Below are 16,050 nucleotides of genomic sequence, written 5' to 3'. Positions count from 1 at the left end.
TTTCAATATAAACATTTAAAAAGCCGTAAAGATTTACCCCTTGGACACGAACTACTGTTCTTAGATAAAAAGAATGGTTAGAAATGACAGTAGTCTCGTTTTCTTTAAAAGACCGTAATTTATCTTAACCTTGATAAATGCTTTTTTATTGTTCTCCAAGGGCGCCCTAGCTGAGAGCTCGGCTGCCAACAAAAAGTTCACATCCACCAGCGGTTCCTTGCAAACATTATGGAGCAGTTTCACTCTGAGGTATACAGGATCGCTACGAACCGAAAGCGACTGGATCTCAAGAAGTTAGGTTTTACGGTAAATCCATTCTCTGATGGATTCAATTTATAATAGAGTTGGCAGCGGTGGGATTCGAACCCACGCCCCCGCAGAGACTGGAGCCTTAATCCAGCGCCTTAGACCGCTCGGCCACGCTACCATGCAGCCTGCAATGTTTCAAATCATTATGTTTACCAGTGTACAAAATTGTTTTCCACCATGTTATTCTCTTCATAGAACATTTCTATGTGGTACTCGTCCAAAACACCGATAAATAACTAAAATTGGTACCGCCTCGGTCTCAAATTGGAGCCGAGATCGACACAACCGCCTGGGTAAAGCGATGATCTCTACACGCGGTTGGGGTGCCTGATGGGGGTATGGAGAGGGGCGGAGTCGATGGGGGCGGAGTCGATGGGGGCGGAGTCGATGGGGGCGGAGTCGCGGGCGGTGAGGGTGGCTCCAGGTTCCCTGTAGCTGCTCTCTGTACGTGGATGCGCCCGGCTGTCCTAGGCGGCGCTGCCTGGTGTGGGTGACTTAGGGACTGTCCTCCAGTTGATTTTAGCGCTGTGGCTAAGTGCTACGGCTGCTAACCAAACGGTCGGCAGTTCGAATCTGCCAGGCGCTCCTTGGAAACTCTACGGGGCAGTTCTACTCTGCTCTATAGGGTCGCTACGAGTCGGAATCGACTGGACGGCACTGGGTTTGGTTATTGGAAATTTATTACTTGCTATTCACTCTCCTTATATTTACTGTCATTCAGTCCTCCAAACTGCCTCAAGGCTAGGTGCAGTTACTCTCCAGCCACAGAGATGGTAAGTAATTTGCTGAATGTCAACCAGCTGTAAGTGACGTTTAAAGCGGTAGTGCAAAACTTTACTCTGTTGAATATTTATTTAGTCGGGGGTAAAATCCTGAAATGATTTTGATCAAGGCTATGTGACAAACTGAGAGCAACAGCAAACTTACGTTATGAGGTAGCACCAATTCTTTTTTGCGAGTGGAGGCGTGTAAAAAACCACGAAAACCCTTGCCATCCAGTCGACCTTTAAGACAGAGTAGGACTGCCCAAACTGTTCTCAACGAGGAGCTGATGGATTCGAACTGCCGGCCTTTTGTTTACCAGCCCATCTCTTAATGACTATGCAACCGGGACTCCACTGTTGGAGTATGGTATATGACAGCCTAATGCTTCAGTAATTTCACTGATGCTTGAAATATTTCCAGCTGAGATATTTACTAAAAGGTATATAAGCGAGTGCCTCCTTAATGCGGAAACCCTGGTTGCGTAGTGGTTAAGCGCTAACCAAGAGATCGGCAGTTCAAATCGGTCAGGAGCTCCTTGGAAGCTCTATGGGGCTGTTGTACTCTGTTCTATAGGGTTGTGATGAGTAGGAATCGACTGGACGACACTGGGTTTGGTTTTGGTTTGGTCTTCTTAGTGCAGTAGGCAGCGCTTAATGTGTCATAATCTGAAGATCCTGAGTTCGAGCCTCAGAGAGGGCAAAAGGAGTCTTATTTATTTGTTTATTCATTGTCTATTCTAAACTCTCTTGAAAAAGAAGCGTAGTAGTAGGGTAAATTATAGCACCGATCAAGTTTTTGAGTATGAAGCAGATTCCAAAAGGAACACTCAGTACTCTTGAGTGATGTGAATTCTTAAAAAACTTCATTAATTTCTTTTGGTGGCAAGATGGTTTTTCATTATGCTGACTACAGCACAACCTAATACCAGCCTCTGGATTAGTTGCCTATTGCTACTGTAGCAAATTATCACAAATTTAATGGCTTCTAAAAACACAAATTTATTATTTTCAGTTCTGGGAGTCAGAAGCCTGAAAGGGGTCCTAGGGAACTAAACTCAAAAAGTTGGCAGAGTTGCGTTGTTTCTGGAGCCTATGGTGGAGAATTCATTCCTTGTGCTTTCTAGCATCTGAGACCACCCCACATTCTTTGGCTCATGGCTGCATCATGCTGATCTCTGCTTCTGTTGTCTCATTTCTTTTTCTGACTCTGGCCCACCTGTCTACCTCCTTTAAGGATCTTGTGATTACATTGGGCCCACCCAGAAAAAGTAGAAATTTTTTTTCCATTGAAAGATCCTTAGCTTAATCAAGTCTGCAAAATACCTTTTGCCATATAATATAACACATTCACATTTTTGGGACATTAGGACAAGGCAAGTTTTAGGGGGACATTACACAAACTATAGTCTTCCCTCTGGTCTACAAAGATTCATAACTACCCCACATGTAAAAACATTCACTTCATCCCCCCATCCTCCCAAATCTCAACCCATTACAGTATCAACTCAAAGACCAAAATTATCATCTAAGTCTCATCAGCTCAAAAGTCCTAAATCTTCTATTATATATAGCCTCTAAATTAGGTATGAGTGAAGCTCTGGGTATAATCCATCCTGAGATACAATTCCTGATTACCTGTGAAATTCAACAAACAAATTATCTGCTCCCCAAAATACAGAGGTGAGACAGGCATAGGACAAGAGTTCTACACATTTCAGTTAAAGAAGGGAAGAAATTTGAAAGACAAAAAGGAGTCACTGGTCCCAAGAAGTATCTAAATCCAGCCAGGTAAATAACATTAGTTGTCAAAGCCTGGAGTTAATGTTCCGTGGTTTTACAACTCTGCCATCGGAGTCATCCTCTCAGAGTCATCCTTCCATTTTCATGAAAAATGAAGAGCACATTTTTTTGTTTTTAACCAACTTCTGCAGTCTGAAATTGATCGAACATGCAATCAAGATGTCTTGATAATTACTGGTGATTGAATTGTGAAACTTGGAAACAAAGAGGAAGGACAAGTAGTTGTAAAATATAGCCTTGGTGATAGAAATAGTGCTGCAGATCGCATGACAGAATCTTGCGAGACCAATGACTTCTTCATTGTATGTACCTTTTTTTCAACAACTTAAACTGTTACTATACACATGAAACTCACCAAACGGAATACATAGGAATCGAGTCGAATAAATCTGTGGAAAGAAAGGATGGAGAAACTGAACATGCACAGTCAGAATAAGGCCAGGAGCAAACAGAGGAACAGTGAATTTGTTATACCTAAGTTCAAGTTGAAGATGAAGGAAATTAAAACCAGTCTACGAAACCAAAGTGTGACCTTGAGTATATCCCATCCACATTTAGAAACCATCTCAAGAACAGATTTGACACACTGAACACTAATTACCAAAGACCAGAAATGTTATGGGATGACATCAAGGAGATCATACATGAAGAAAGCAAGAAGTCATTAAAAACATAGGAAAAAAAGGAAGAACAAAAATGGATGCCAAAAGAGACGCTGAAACTTGCCCTTGAATGTTGACCAGCTAAAGTGAATGGGAGAAATGATGAAGTAAAAGAACTGAATAGAAAATTTCAAAGGGCAGCTCAAGAAAACAAAGCCAAGTATTACAGTGAAATGTGCAAAGTTCCGGAGTTAGAAAACCAAAAGGGAAAAACACACTTGGCCTTTCTCAAGCTGAAAGAACTGAGGAAAAAATTCAAACCTTGAGTTGTAGTAATGAAGGGTCCTAGGGCAAAATATTGAATGATGTAGGAAGAATCAAAAGAAGATGGAAGAAACACATAGAGTAACTATACCAAAGAAAATTGTGCAAAGTTCAACTACTTCAGGAGGTAGCATGTGATCAAGAACCAACGATATTGAAGGAAGAATCCAAGATGTTCTGAAGGCACTGACAAAAAACGAGTCTCCAGAATTGATGGACTATCAATTGAGATGTTTTAAAAAAAAAAAAAAAGAAAGAAAAAGAAGTGCAACCCTGAAAGCACGCACTTACCTCCGCCAGGAAATTTGAAAGACAGTTATCTGGTCAACCTACTGGAAGTGATCCATGTTTGTGCCCATTCCAAAGAGAGGTGATCCAACAAAATGCAGAAATAATTGAATAATATCATCAACAGCACTCAAAAGTAAAATTTTGCTGAAGATATTTCTAAAATGGTGGCAACAGTATATCAACAGGGAACTAGCAGAAATTCAAGCTGGATTAAAAATAGGACATGGAATGAGGGACGTCATTGCTGATGTCAGATGGATCTTGGCTGAAAGCAGAGAATACCAGAAAGATGTTTCCCTGTGTTTTATTAACTATGCAAAGGCATTCACCTGTGTGCATCATAACAAATTATGCATAGCATTGTGCAGAATAGGAATTCCAGAACATTCAGTCATGCTCACCCAGAACCTGTGCATAGACCAAGAGGCAGTTTTTGGACAGAAGAAGGAGATACTGTGTGTTTTGAAATCAGAAAAAGTGTGTATGAAGGTTGTGTCCTTTCACCATACTTATTCAATCTGTATGCTGAGCAAATAATCCCAGAAGCTGGACTGTATGAAGAAGAACAGGACATCAGGATTGGAGAAAGACTCATTAAAAACTTTCCATATGCAAATGACACAACTTTGCTTGCTGAAAGGAAGGGGGATCTGAAGCAGTTAGGGATGAAACTCAAATACCACAGCCTTCAGCATGGATTACACCTCAATATAAGGAAATGAAAAATCATCACAGCTGGACCAATAAGCCATGTCATGATAAACTCAAACCCAGTGCCATTTAGTCGATTAAAGTGAGAAAATAATGAAGTTGTTAAGGATTTCATTTTACATGGATCCACAATCAATGCCCATGGAAGCAACAGTCAAGAAATCGAGTCATGCACTGTGTTGGGCAAATCTGCTACAAAAGGCCTCTTTAAAGTATAAAAAAGCAAAGATGTCACTTTGAGGAGGACTAAGGTGCACATGACCCAAGCCATGGTATTTTCAATCACCTCATATGCATGTGAAAGCTGGACAATGATTAAGGAAGGCTGGAGAAGAATTGATACCTTTGAAGGATGACCTCGTTGAAGAATTTTGAATATACCATGAACTGCTAGAAGAAAGAACAAATCTGTCTTGGTAGAAATACAGCCACAATGTTCCTTAGAAGCAAGGATGGCGAGACTTCATCTCACATATTTTGGACATGTTTTCAGGAGGGACTTCTCCCTGGAGCAGAACATCTAGCTTGGTAAAACAGGTAAACAAAAAAAGAAGACCCTCAATTATATAGATTGACACAGTGGCTGCAACAATGGGCTCAAACATTGTGAAGATAGTGTAAGTCTGGGAAGTATTTCTTTCTGTTATAACAAGGGTTGCTATGAGTTGGAACTGACTGGACAGCACCTAACAAGAATAGAAACAAAGCATGTCTTTGCAGCTGAGTAGTTTTATCAGCCTATTTCCTGTCTCTAGAATATTAGGAGTCTGCTACAGGAATTCAGAGGTACATCATTTATTGAGGGAGTGCTCTTCAGGATGGGACAAATAAAGTAACCAAGCAATAATGTGTTCTTGGGTGAAGCCTAGATTTAGCATGACCCACGTGACAGGGGTGCTGGTGTATAAATCGCATAGCACCCTTGTCCTTGAGTTAAGGGGTTTGGAATTTTGCACCTTCCACTCCCTCCAGTCAGTCACTGGCTGCTGCTGGAAGTGGAGTGGTGTCATAATCTACTAGATGTTTCCAAACCAAGGGCAATTCACTGGAGATGGTCACAGGGATAAACCATTGGGTGGTTGGGTCCAGTGGCTGTAAAAAGAACACGGGAAAATGAAGCAGTTAGTTGAAGTACCAAGATCATGTACTGTTGTTATTTGGTGCTGTCAAGTTGATTCTGACTCATAGCGACCCTATATACAACAAAATGAAACACTGCCTGGTCCTGTGCCATCCTCACAATCAGTGTTATGCTTGAACCCACTGTTGCAGCCACTGTGTCAATCCATCCCATTGAGGATCTTCCTCTTTTTCAATGACCCTCTACTTTACCAACCCTGATGTCCTTCTCCAGGGACTGGTCCCTCCTGCTAACACATCTAGAGCATGTGAGACAGAGTCTTGCCATCTTTCCTTCTGAGGAGCATTCTGGTTGTACTTCTTCCAAGACAGATTTGTTCTTTCTTCTGGCAGTCCTTGGTATGTTCAATATTTTTTGCCTGAATTCTTCTTTGATCTTCCTTATTCATTGTCCAGCTTTTGCATGCATGTGAGGCAATTGAAAACACTGCGACTTGGGTCAGGTGCACCTGAATCTTCAAGGCGACGTCTTTTCTTTTTAACACTTTAAAGAAGTTTTTTTGTAGCAGTTTTGCCCAACGGAATCCGTCATTTGATTTCTTGATTGCTGCTTCCATCAGTGTTGATTGTGGGTCCAGGTAAAATGAAGTCTTTGACAACTTCAGTATTTTCTCCATTTATCATGATTTGGCTTATTGGCTCAATTATGCGGATTTTTTTTTTTTTTTTTTTTTACATTGAGATGTAATTTATACTGAAGGCTGTAGTCTTTGATCTTCATCAGTAAGTGCTTTAAAACCCCTTGGCTTTCAGCTAGCAAGGTTGTCATCTGCAAATCAAAGGTTGTTAATGAGCCTTCCTCCAATCCTGATGCCAAGTTTTCAGTGTGCTCAGTAATCATGTGTTACCCTTTCTAGTGTCATCAAAGAGCAAGACAGAAAAAGAAAGACTGAAGGAAGGGAGAAAGAACAGGCTCGATCATTTCAATGGAAATTTCTTTAGGTTTATGAGCAGTGTTTGAAGCATGGAAACTCCTGTGTTTATCAAGAAGCAAAGCTTCTTCCTGTTTTACCTATTCCTCCCATGTCTTGCCCTTCTCCTGCTCTGCCAACTTTTCACGTCTCTTAAAATTGGATCCCATTTTCAGACATGGATTACAACTGAATCCGTATAATTTTGGCTGAGTGAGTGGATAATACAGAATAAGTTAAGACTAAGTATTTGAAAACACAGGAGCCTTGATAATATTTTGTAGGAATGACTAAAAAAGCCTTTACAGTTAGAGGAAAGTGCTTAATTGAAATAGCATTGGACTGGAAGATTTAAAGATTCTGGATTTCAACAGCTTTAGTTAGTTTTGCATAATTATTTTCTTATAAAACAGGTGCACTACAAGGCTTAGGATTCTAACAGAGCTGAGTAGTACGTTTATACAATATAGAACTGTGTTTGTTTTTTGTTTTTAAATCTGTATCTGTGTTTAGAAGCCTTGGTGACTCAGTGATTAAGGTGGCGCTGCTTCCGTAATAAAAAATATTTTGCTTCCTTAAAGATTAAAAACACCGGAAGCAAACCCACTGCTGTCGAGTCCGACTCATAGCTACGCCTTAGGGTTTCCAATACTGTCAAACTTTACAGAAGCAGAGTGCCGCATTTTTCCTCCTGCTGAAGCCAAGATCAGTTTCGGACCGCCGAACTTTACAGTTAGTGGTCGATAGATTTAACCGCTGTGCCAGGCCTGGAAACCCTATGGAGTAAATCTTCCGAATTCTTATGAATCGGAACGGACTCGACAGCAAATCGTAGGTTTTGACACCAGGTTTCCCCGTAAAGATTGCAGCCTAGGAAACCCTATGGAGCAGTTCTCCTCTGTTTACACGTGGAGTCTCTATGAGTCGAAATCAACCTTGTTGGGAACGGGAATACCCATCCAGCGCCAAAAGGGAATTTCTTACCTTCCCCCATTCCAGCTTTGTGTTTTCCTTATATCTCCCACAGTGAGAGCCCTGGGTTCCAAGAACCTCAATATATGTACTCATTTACTCAAGCCTAAAACTTTCACGAAGTGATATGAGAATTGCTACACCCATAAAAAAATATAGCACTATTAAAAAAAACTCAGGTACATAGAGTTTAATATTTGTGATTTTTTTTTTCTTACGATTAGGATGAAACATTGTGTAAAACATTTTCTTGAATCAGTTCTCTCTTTTTTTCCACTATGAGGATATGTCATTCTTTTGAAATAGGCTACATTTGTTTCCATTTGTATTCATATTTAGAGCATTCTCTCACACACACTTGACTTAGTTTTATTTATTTATTTGCCTATGTGAAACATCAATATGTTTCCAAGAGTCAAAAGCATACAGAAAGTTATATTCAGACAAGTTACAAAAGAAGGCTATATCCCGGGACTCAGCCAGGTGATGGAATGTATGGAAGCAGGTTGCGGGCAGTCTTGTGGAAGACCACCGACCAGGAACGATGTCTTTCTTTCTAGCACTAAGGTATTCTTCTCTTGGTGTATCGATGTCTGAGAGAGTGCAGTGTAGGGGGTTTGGAAACAGGGAAATTGACCATAAAGTAATTTTGTCTTGACAGTAGTCCTCCAAAATAGGAGAACAGCCATGATGAATCCTCTGAGACAGGCTTTTTACCGGGGGTATAGCTCAGAGGTACAGCGCGCGCTTAGCATGCACAAGACCCAGGGTTCAATCCCCAGTACACCCATTCTCCTCTCTCAAAGCCTGCTAGTAGTCTCAGAAACTTACTTCCTTCTTAATCTGACTTGTTTTGGCCTTGGTGCTTCTTTCTTTACTGACTTGTTGGGACATTGGTGCTCTCATAAAGTTATTTGATGTCATTCTTATTCATACATTCTCTGTAAGCACCCTCATTACTCACTGGTACATGGGCCACCAGCTGCACTTCCCAAAGACTAAGCAGACTGTTTAAGACGATTTGGTGGAAACGATGAGTGTTAAGAAGCCAGAGAATCTGAAAGAAGAAAAACCTGCTCCAACTCTTGGGAAATAACATTGTTCCTTCTTTGGGTTGGACAACACAGAATTCTGAAATAATGTTAGGTGAAGAAGAATTCATTCCTGCCAAAGAGGAGAGCCATTTTCTTGTCTCATTTTGTCCTCTGGCATGCTCTAAGACATTGAGAAGCCAGTGTTCAACCCTACGGGCTGGGAATGCGAAGACTCACCGCCCTGTCTTGCCAACCTCTCATTCACAGTCATGGGTATGGAGCAGAAAGAAGCCATTGAAGTGCATAGCAACTTCTTTGTCTACCTGACCTGAATGAACCCAGTGTCTGGGTGTGGTTGGGTGAGTCCCATCTGTGAAGAAGCTGCAAAAGCAGAAATGGAGTGCAAATCCTAAACACTCAAGGGTCTAAAGAGAAGAGAATAGTCACATTAACCCAAGGACCTCGGATAAGGTCTACACTGTTTCAGGACAGTTGCCACATCCTTGTTGAATGATCCTAGTTTCCCTATAAATATTTTCAATTGTTGAGCTAAGAATAAAAATAACCTTGATGAATCAATGTGAATTTGATCATGCAGTCCAGGATATGAACTAAAAGGTTTCTTTGTGTTTTTCCCTAAACCTGGAGAAAATCCTGTACAGAGACCTTGGAGAGGAAGGCTTGAAGGTGAGAAAAGGCTATTTTGTCCATAGGATAGCAGGGATTGGTTATGATAGAGGTGAGAATCCAAGAGACTGGAGACCTTTCATAATGCATCATCCCCTTTTCTTTCCAAAAGCTGCAACTATCTACCTTCTATCATTCTGTCACAGGCTATCCCTTAGTCAATTTTGAGGTCACCTACTTGACATGCAAAGGACTCACCTGTATTGTCTCTGCACCTATTCTAACCAAAAAAACAAAAACAAACAAACAGAAAAAACTGACCTGATGCTGTCAAGCGGATTCCGAGTTATAATGACCCTATCCATTGGGCTTCCAACAATGATAGATTTGAAATGGTGTCCTTACAGTTAGTAGCCAAACTGTTAACCACCAACACCCAGGTCCACACCTATACTTAAAAAAAAAAAAAAAAGTTGCCTTTGAATTAATTCAGACTCATAGGGATCCTACAAGGTAGAATAGAACTAACCCAAAAAGTTTCAAAGTATTGGGTAATTGATTTGAACTACTGACCTTTTGGTTAACAGCCTGAACACTTAACCATTGCTCCACTAGGGCTAGAACTGAGGAAAAGGTGGCTGACTATGTAGTTATTATTGATTGTACAGAGTCTCTGATTTTCTGTGGCTACAGTACCCCTCTTTAGACTCCTTCTGAGCTAAGAGCAGTATGTGAAATGTAGAGGAGCCGGATAGAATTCTTTAGGAAGAAGTTCATTTTCAGTAGATTTCATCTAAGTGTAGAAATACGTGGAACAAACAAACAGGAATTTGATTTTTTTACTCTTTTCATTTCAAGCAAAATCTAGCAAATTTCCTCAGTTGCAGTAGTGATTTATATCAAAGCAGCCGGCTCATCCGATATTACTCTCAACAACGCTCCTACCCGTAAATCCATGCACAGAAATTGGGAAATCTCTGTTGGTGCAAGTTCCTCATTCATTCCAGAGAGGCCAATTCTGAAAGACGAGCTGTCACCCAAATGAGCGTTTTTATTAATTTTCCATCCTCCTCTTTATCTTCAGTCACGCCATGGCCTGTTTTCTGACTACAACACTCTGGCACATACACTAGGTGTCTTCTGGCTTCTCTAGCCTTCCTACCCTTATTTCCCACATGGAAATTTGAGTTATAAATAATAATATTAATTTTACTTCCCTGTTTAGCCAATTTGTTGGCAGAAAACTTCCTTGATATCATGAAAGATGAGAGGATGTCTATCCAAGATGCTCATCAAATGCCACATAAGGTAGATCTCAAAAGAAAGTCGCCAAGACATATTATAATCAAACTTGCCAAAACCAGAGATAAAGAAAGAATTTTAAGAGTGGCTAGGGATAAACAAAAACTCACCTAAAAAGGAGAGTGAATAAGAATAAGCTCAAACTGCTTAGCAGAAACTATGCAGGCAAGAAGAAAAAGGGATGACTTATATAAAGTGTTGAAGGAAAAAATTTCCATCTAAGAATCATATATCCAGCAATACTGTTTCTCAAATATAAAGGATAAATTAGGACATTTCCAGATAAACAGGAGTTTAAGGAATTCATAAAAACCAAACCAAAACTACAAGAAATACAAAAGGAGTTTTCTAGTTAGAAAATCAATAATGTCAGATATCAACCCAAGACTAGAACACAGGACAGAGTAATCAGATATCAACCCAGTTAGGGAGATTATAAAAATAAATCAAGATTAAAAAAATGCTCAAAATGGAAAAAAATATGCTGTTATTTCGAAGAAGACAACATTAAATCAACAGACAGGGACTAAGAAATGTAGTCATAGATCTTTCATATGGAGAGGAAATCAAGGTGATATAAAGAAGTAAAAGTTAGGATTAAACTTAGAAAAATCAGGGTAAATATTAAGGTAACCTCAAAAGAGACTAATGATCCTACTCATAAAAATAAAATATGAAAAAAAAGTAAAGACTCAGCAAAAACAAAATCAACAATGACAAATAAGAGGAAAACACAATATATAAAGATAAATTAGTCAGCACAAAAAAATAAGTGGGAAAAAGAAACTGTCAACAACACACAAAAAAGACATCAAAATGACAGCACTAAACACATAAAAAAAAGAAAAACACATATCTATCCATAATTACGCTGAATATAAATGGACTAAATGCACCAATAAAGAGACAGAGAGTGGCAGAATGGATTAAAAAATATGGCCTGTCTATATGTTGCCTACAAGAGACACACCTTAAACTTAGAGACACAAACAAACTAAAACACAAAGGATGGTAAAAAATATATCAGGCAAACAACAATCAAAAAACAGCAGGTGTGGCAATAATAATTTCTGACAAAATAGACTTTAAAGTTAAATCTACCACAAAGGATTAAAGGGGCAATATACAAGGATAAAACCATATTAGGTATGTATGCACCCAATGACAGGGCTTCAAGTTACATAAAACAAACTCTAACAGCGTTGAAAAGTGACATAGACTGCTCCACAATTATAGTAAGAGACTTCAACACACCACTTTTGGTGAAGGACAGAACATCCAGAAAGAAGCTCAATAAAGACACGGAAGATCTAAATGCCACAATCAACCAATTTTACCTCATAGACATATACAGAATACTCCACCCAACAGCAGCCAACTATACTTTCTTTTCCAGTGCACATGGAACATTCTCTAGAATAGACCACACATTACGTCATAAAGGAAGCCTTAGCAAAATCCAAAACACCAAAATATTACAAAGCATTTTCTCTGACAATAAGGCCATAAAAGCAGAAATCAATAATAGAAAAAGCAGGGAAAAGAAATCAAACACTTGGAAACTGAACCACAACCTGCTCAAAAATGACTGGGTTATAGAAGACATTAAGGATGAAATAAATTCACGGAATCTAATGAGAATGAAAACAGTTCCTATCAGAACCTTTGGGACACAGCTAAAGCAGTGCTCAGAAGTCAATTTATATCGATGGATGTGCACATACAAAAAGAAGAAAGGGCCAAAAATCAAAGAATTATCCCTACAACCTGAACAAATAGAAAGAGAGCAAAAAAGAAACCCTCAGGCACCAGAAGAAAGCAAATAATGAAAATTAGAGCAGAATTAAATGAAATAGAGAATGGGAAAACAATTGAAAGAGTTAACAAGACCAAAAGCTGGTTCTCTGAAAAAATCAACAAAATTGATAAACCATTGGCCAAACTGACAAAAGAAAAATAAGAGAGGAAGTAAATAACCCAAATAAGAGATGAGACGATGATATCACAAAAGACTCAACTGAAACTAAAAGAATCATGTCAGATTACTACAAAAAATTGTACTCTAACAAATTTGAAAACCTAGAGGAAATGGTTGCATTCCTAGAAACACACTACCTACCTAAACGAACACAGTGGTAGAACAACTAAATAAGCCCATAACAAAAGAAGAGATTGAAAAGGTAAATGAAAAACTCCCAACAACAAAAAAGCCCTGGCCCAGATGGCTTCACTGCAGAGTTCTACCAAACTTTCAGAGAACAGTTAACACCACTACTACTAAAGGTGTTTCAGAGTATAGAAAAGGACAGAATACTCCCAAACTCATTCCATGAAGCCAGTATATCCCTGATACCAAAACCAGGTAAAGACACCACAAAAAAAGAAAATTACAGTCCTATATCCCTCATGAACTTAGATGTAAAAATCATCAACAAAATTCTAGCCAACAGAATTCAACAACATATCAAAAAAAAAAAAAATTCACCATGAACTAAATGGGATTCCTACCAGGTATGCAGGGATGGTTCAATACTAGAAACACAATTAAAGTAATCCATCATATAAATAAAACAAAAGACAAGAACCGTATGATTTTATGAATTGATGTAGAAAAGGTCCAACACTCATTCATGATAAAAACTTTCAGCAAAATAGGAATAGAAGGAAAATTCCTAAACATTATAAAGGCCATTTTTACAAAGCCAACAGCCAACATCATCCTAAATGGAGAGAGTATGAAAGCATTCCCCTTGAGATCAGGAAGCAGACAAGGATGCCCTCTATCACCACTCTTATTCAACATTGTGCTGTTGGTCCTAGCCAGAGCAATTAGGCTAGATAAAGAAATAAAGGGCATCCAGATTGGTAAGGAAGAAGTGAAAGTATCTCTATTTGCAGATGACATGATCTTATACACAGAAAACCCTAAAGAATCCTCCAGAAAACTACTGAAACTAATAGAAGAGTTCAGCAGAGTATGGGAATACAAGATAAACATACAAAAATCAGTTGGATTCCTCTACACGAACAAAAAGAACATCAAAGAGGAAATGACCAAATCAATACCATTTACAGTAGCCCCCAAGAAGATAAAATGTTTAGGAATAATTCTAACCAGAGACGTAAAAGACCTATACAAAGAAAACTACTAGACAGTACCGCAAGAAATCGAAAGAGACCTACCCTATGTAAGTGGAAAAACATACCCTGCTCATTGATAGGAAGAGTCAACATTGTAAAAATGTCTATACTGCCAAAAGTGTTCTATAAATACAATGCAATTGCGATCCAAATCCCAATGACAATTTTTAATGAGATGGAAAAACAAATCAGCAAGTCCATATTGAAGGGAAAGAGGCCCCAGATAAGTAAAGCATTACTGAAAAAGAAGAACAGAGTGGGAGGCCTCACACCACCTGATTTTAGAACTTATTATACCACCGTAGTGGTCAAAACTGCCTGGTACTGGTACAACAGATACATAGACTGATGGAACAGAATTGAGAATTCAGACATAAATCCATCCACATAAGAGCAGCTGACATTTGACAAAGGCCCAAAGTCAGTTAAATGCAGAAAAGACAGTGTCTTTAACATATGGTGCTGGCATCACTGGATATCCATCTGCAAAAAAAATGAAACAAGACCCATACCTCACAGCATGCACAAAAAGAATTCAAAATGGATCAAAGACTTAAATATAAAATCTAAAACAATTAAGATCATGGAAGAAAAAATAGGGACAATGCTAGGAGCCCTAATACATGGCATAAGCAGTGTACAAAACATTACTAACAATGCAGAAACAGCAGAAGAGAAACTATATAACTGAGAGCTCCTAAAAATCAAACGCCTATGTTTGGAATCCACTCAACGGCACTGGGTTGGGGTTTATGTTCATCCAAAGACTTCACCAAAAGAATAAAAAGATTACCTACAGACTGGGAAAAAGTATTCAGCTATGACAGTTCCGATTAGTGTCAGATCTCTAAAACCTACATGATACTGCAAAAATTCAACAACAAAAAGACAAGTAACCCAATTAAAAAATGGAGAAAGGAAATGAACAGGTACTTCACTAAAGAAGACATTCAGGTAGCTAACAGATACATGAGGAAATGCTCACGATCATTAGCCATTGTTATTGTGTTGTTGTTAGGTGCTGTAGAATCGGTTCCGACTCATAGTGACCCTATGCACAACAGAACGAAACACTGCCTGGTCCTGAGCCATCTTTAAAATCGTTGTTATGCTTGAGCTCATTGTTGGAGCCACCTTGTCAATCCACCTTCTTGAGGGTCTTCCTCTTTTCCACTGACCCTGTACTCTGCAAGCATGATGTCCTTCTCCAGGGACTGAGCCCTCCTGACAACATGGCCAAAGTATGTAAGATGCAGTTTCACCATCCTTTCCTCTAAGGAGCATTCTGGCTGCGCTTCTCCAAGACAGATTTGTTCGTTCTTTTGGCAGTCCATATATATTCAATATTCTTCCCCAACACCACAATTCAAAGGCATCAGTTCTTCTTCGGTCTTCCTTATTCATTGTCCAGCTTTCACATGCATATGATGTGATTGAAAACACCATGGCTTGGGTCAGGCACACCTTAGTCTTCAGAGTGACATTTCTGCTCTTCAACACTTTGAAGAGGTCCTTTGCATCAGATTTGCCCAATGCAATGCATGTTTTGATTTCTTGACTGCTGCTTCCATGGCTGTTGATTGTGGATCCAAGGAAAATGAAATCCTTGACAACTTCAATCTTTTCTCCTTTTATCATGATGTTGCTCATTGGTCCAGTTGTGAGGATTTTTGTTTTCTTTATGTTGAGGTGTAATCCATACTGAAGGCTGTGGTCTTTGATCTTCATTAGTGAGTGCTTCAAGCCCTCTTCACTTTCAGCAAGCAAGGTTGTGTCATCTGCATAATGCAGGTTGTTAATGAATCTTCCTCAACCCTGATGCCCTGTTCTTCTTCATATAGTCCAGCTTCTCGTATTATTTGCTCAACATACAGGTTGAATAGGTATGGTGAAAGAATACAACCCTGACACACACTTTTCCTGACTTTAAACCAATCAGTATCCCCTTGTTTTGTTTGAACAACCGCCTCTTGATCTATGTAAAGGTTCCTCATGAGCACACTTAGGTGTTCTGTAATTCCCATTCTTCACAATGTTATCCAAAATGAGAAGAAAGAGCTGCAAACATCCATTAATAATCGGAACCTGGAATGTATGAATCCAGGAAAATTGGAAATTGTCA

The 16,050-nt window shown here is 39.2% G+C and overlaps 1 non-coding gene across 1 annotated transcript; it reads right to left on the bottom strand.

The window, feature by feature from the left end:
• Nucleotides 1-345: 345 nt before the first annotated feature.
• Nucleotides 346-427, bottom strand: TRNAL-AAG (transfer RNA leucine (anticodon AAG)). Its single transcript has one exon. It is a non-coding gene; the product is annotated as a tRNA-Leu (tRNA).
• Nucleotides 428-16,050: the final 15,623 nt, after the last annotated feature.

Source organism: Loxodonta africana, chromosome 1, assembly GCF_030014295.1.
Source record: "Loxodonta africana isolate mLoxAfr1 chromosome 1, mLoxAfr1.hap2, whole genome shotgun sequence".
NCBI classification, from domain to species: Eukaryota; Metazoa; Chordata; class Mammalia; order Proboscidea; family Elephantidae; genus Loxodonta; species Loxodonta africana.
The sequence above is the reverse complement of the archived record's forward strand: the minus strand, read 5'-3'. Positions and strand labels throughout refer to the sequence as shown.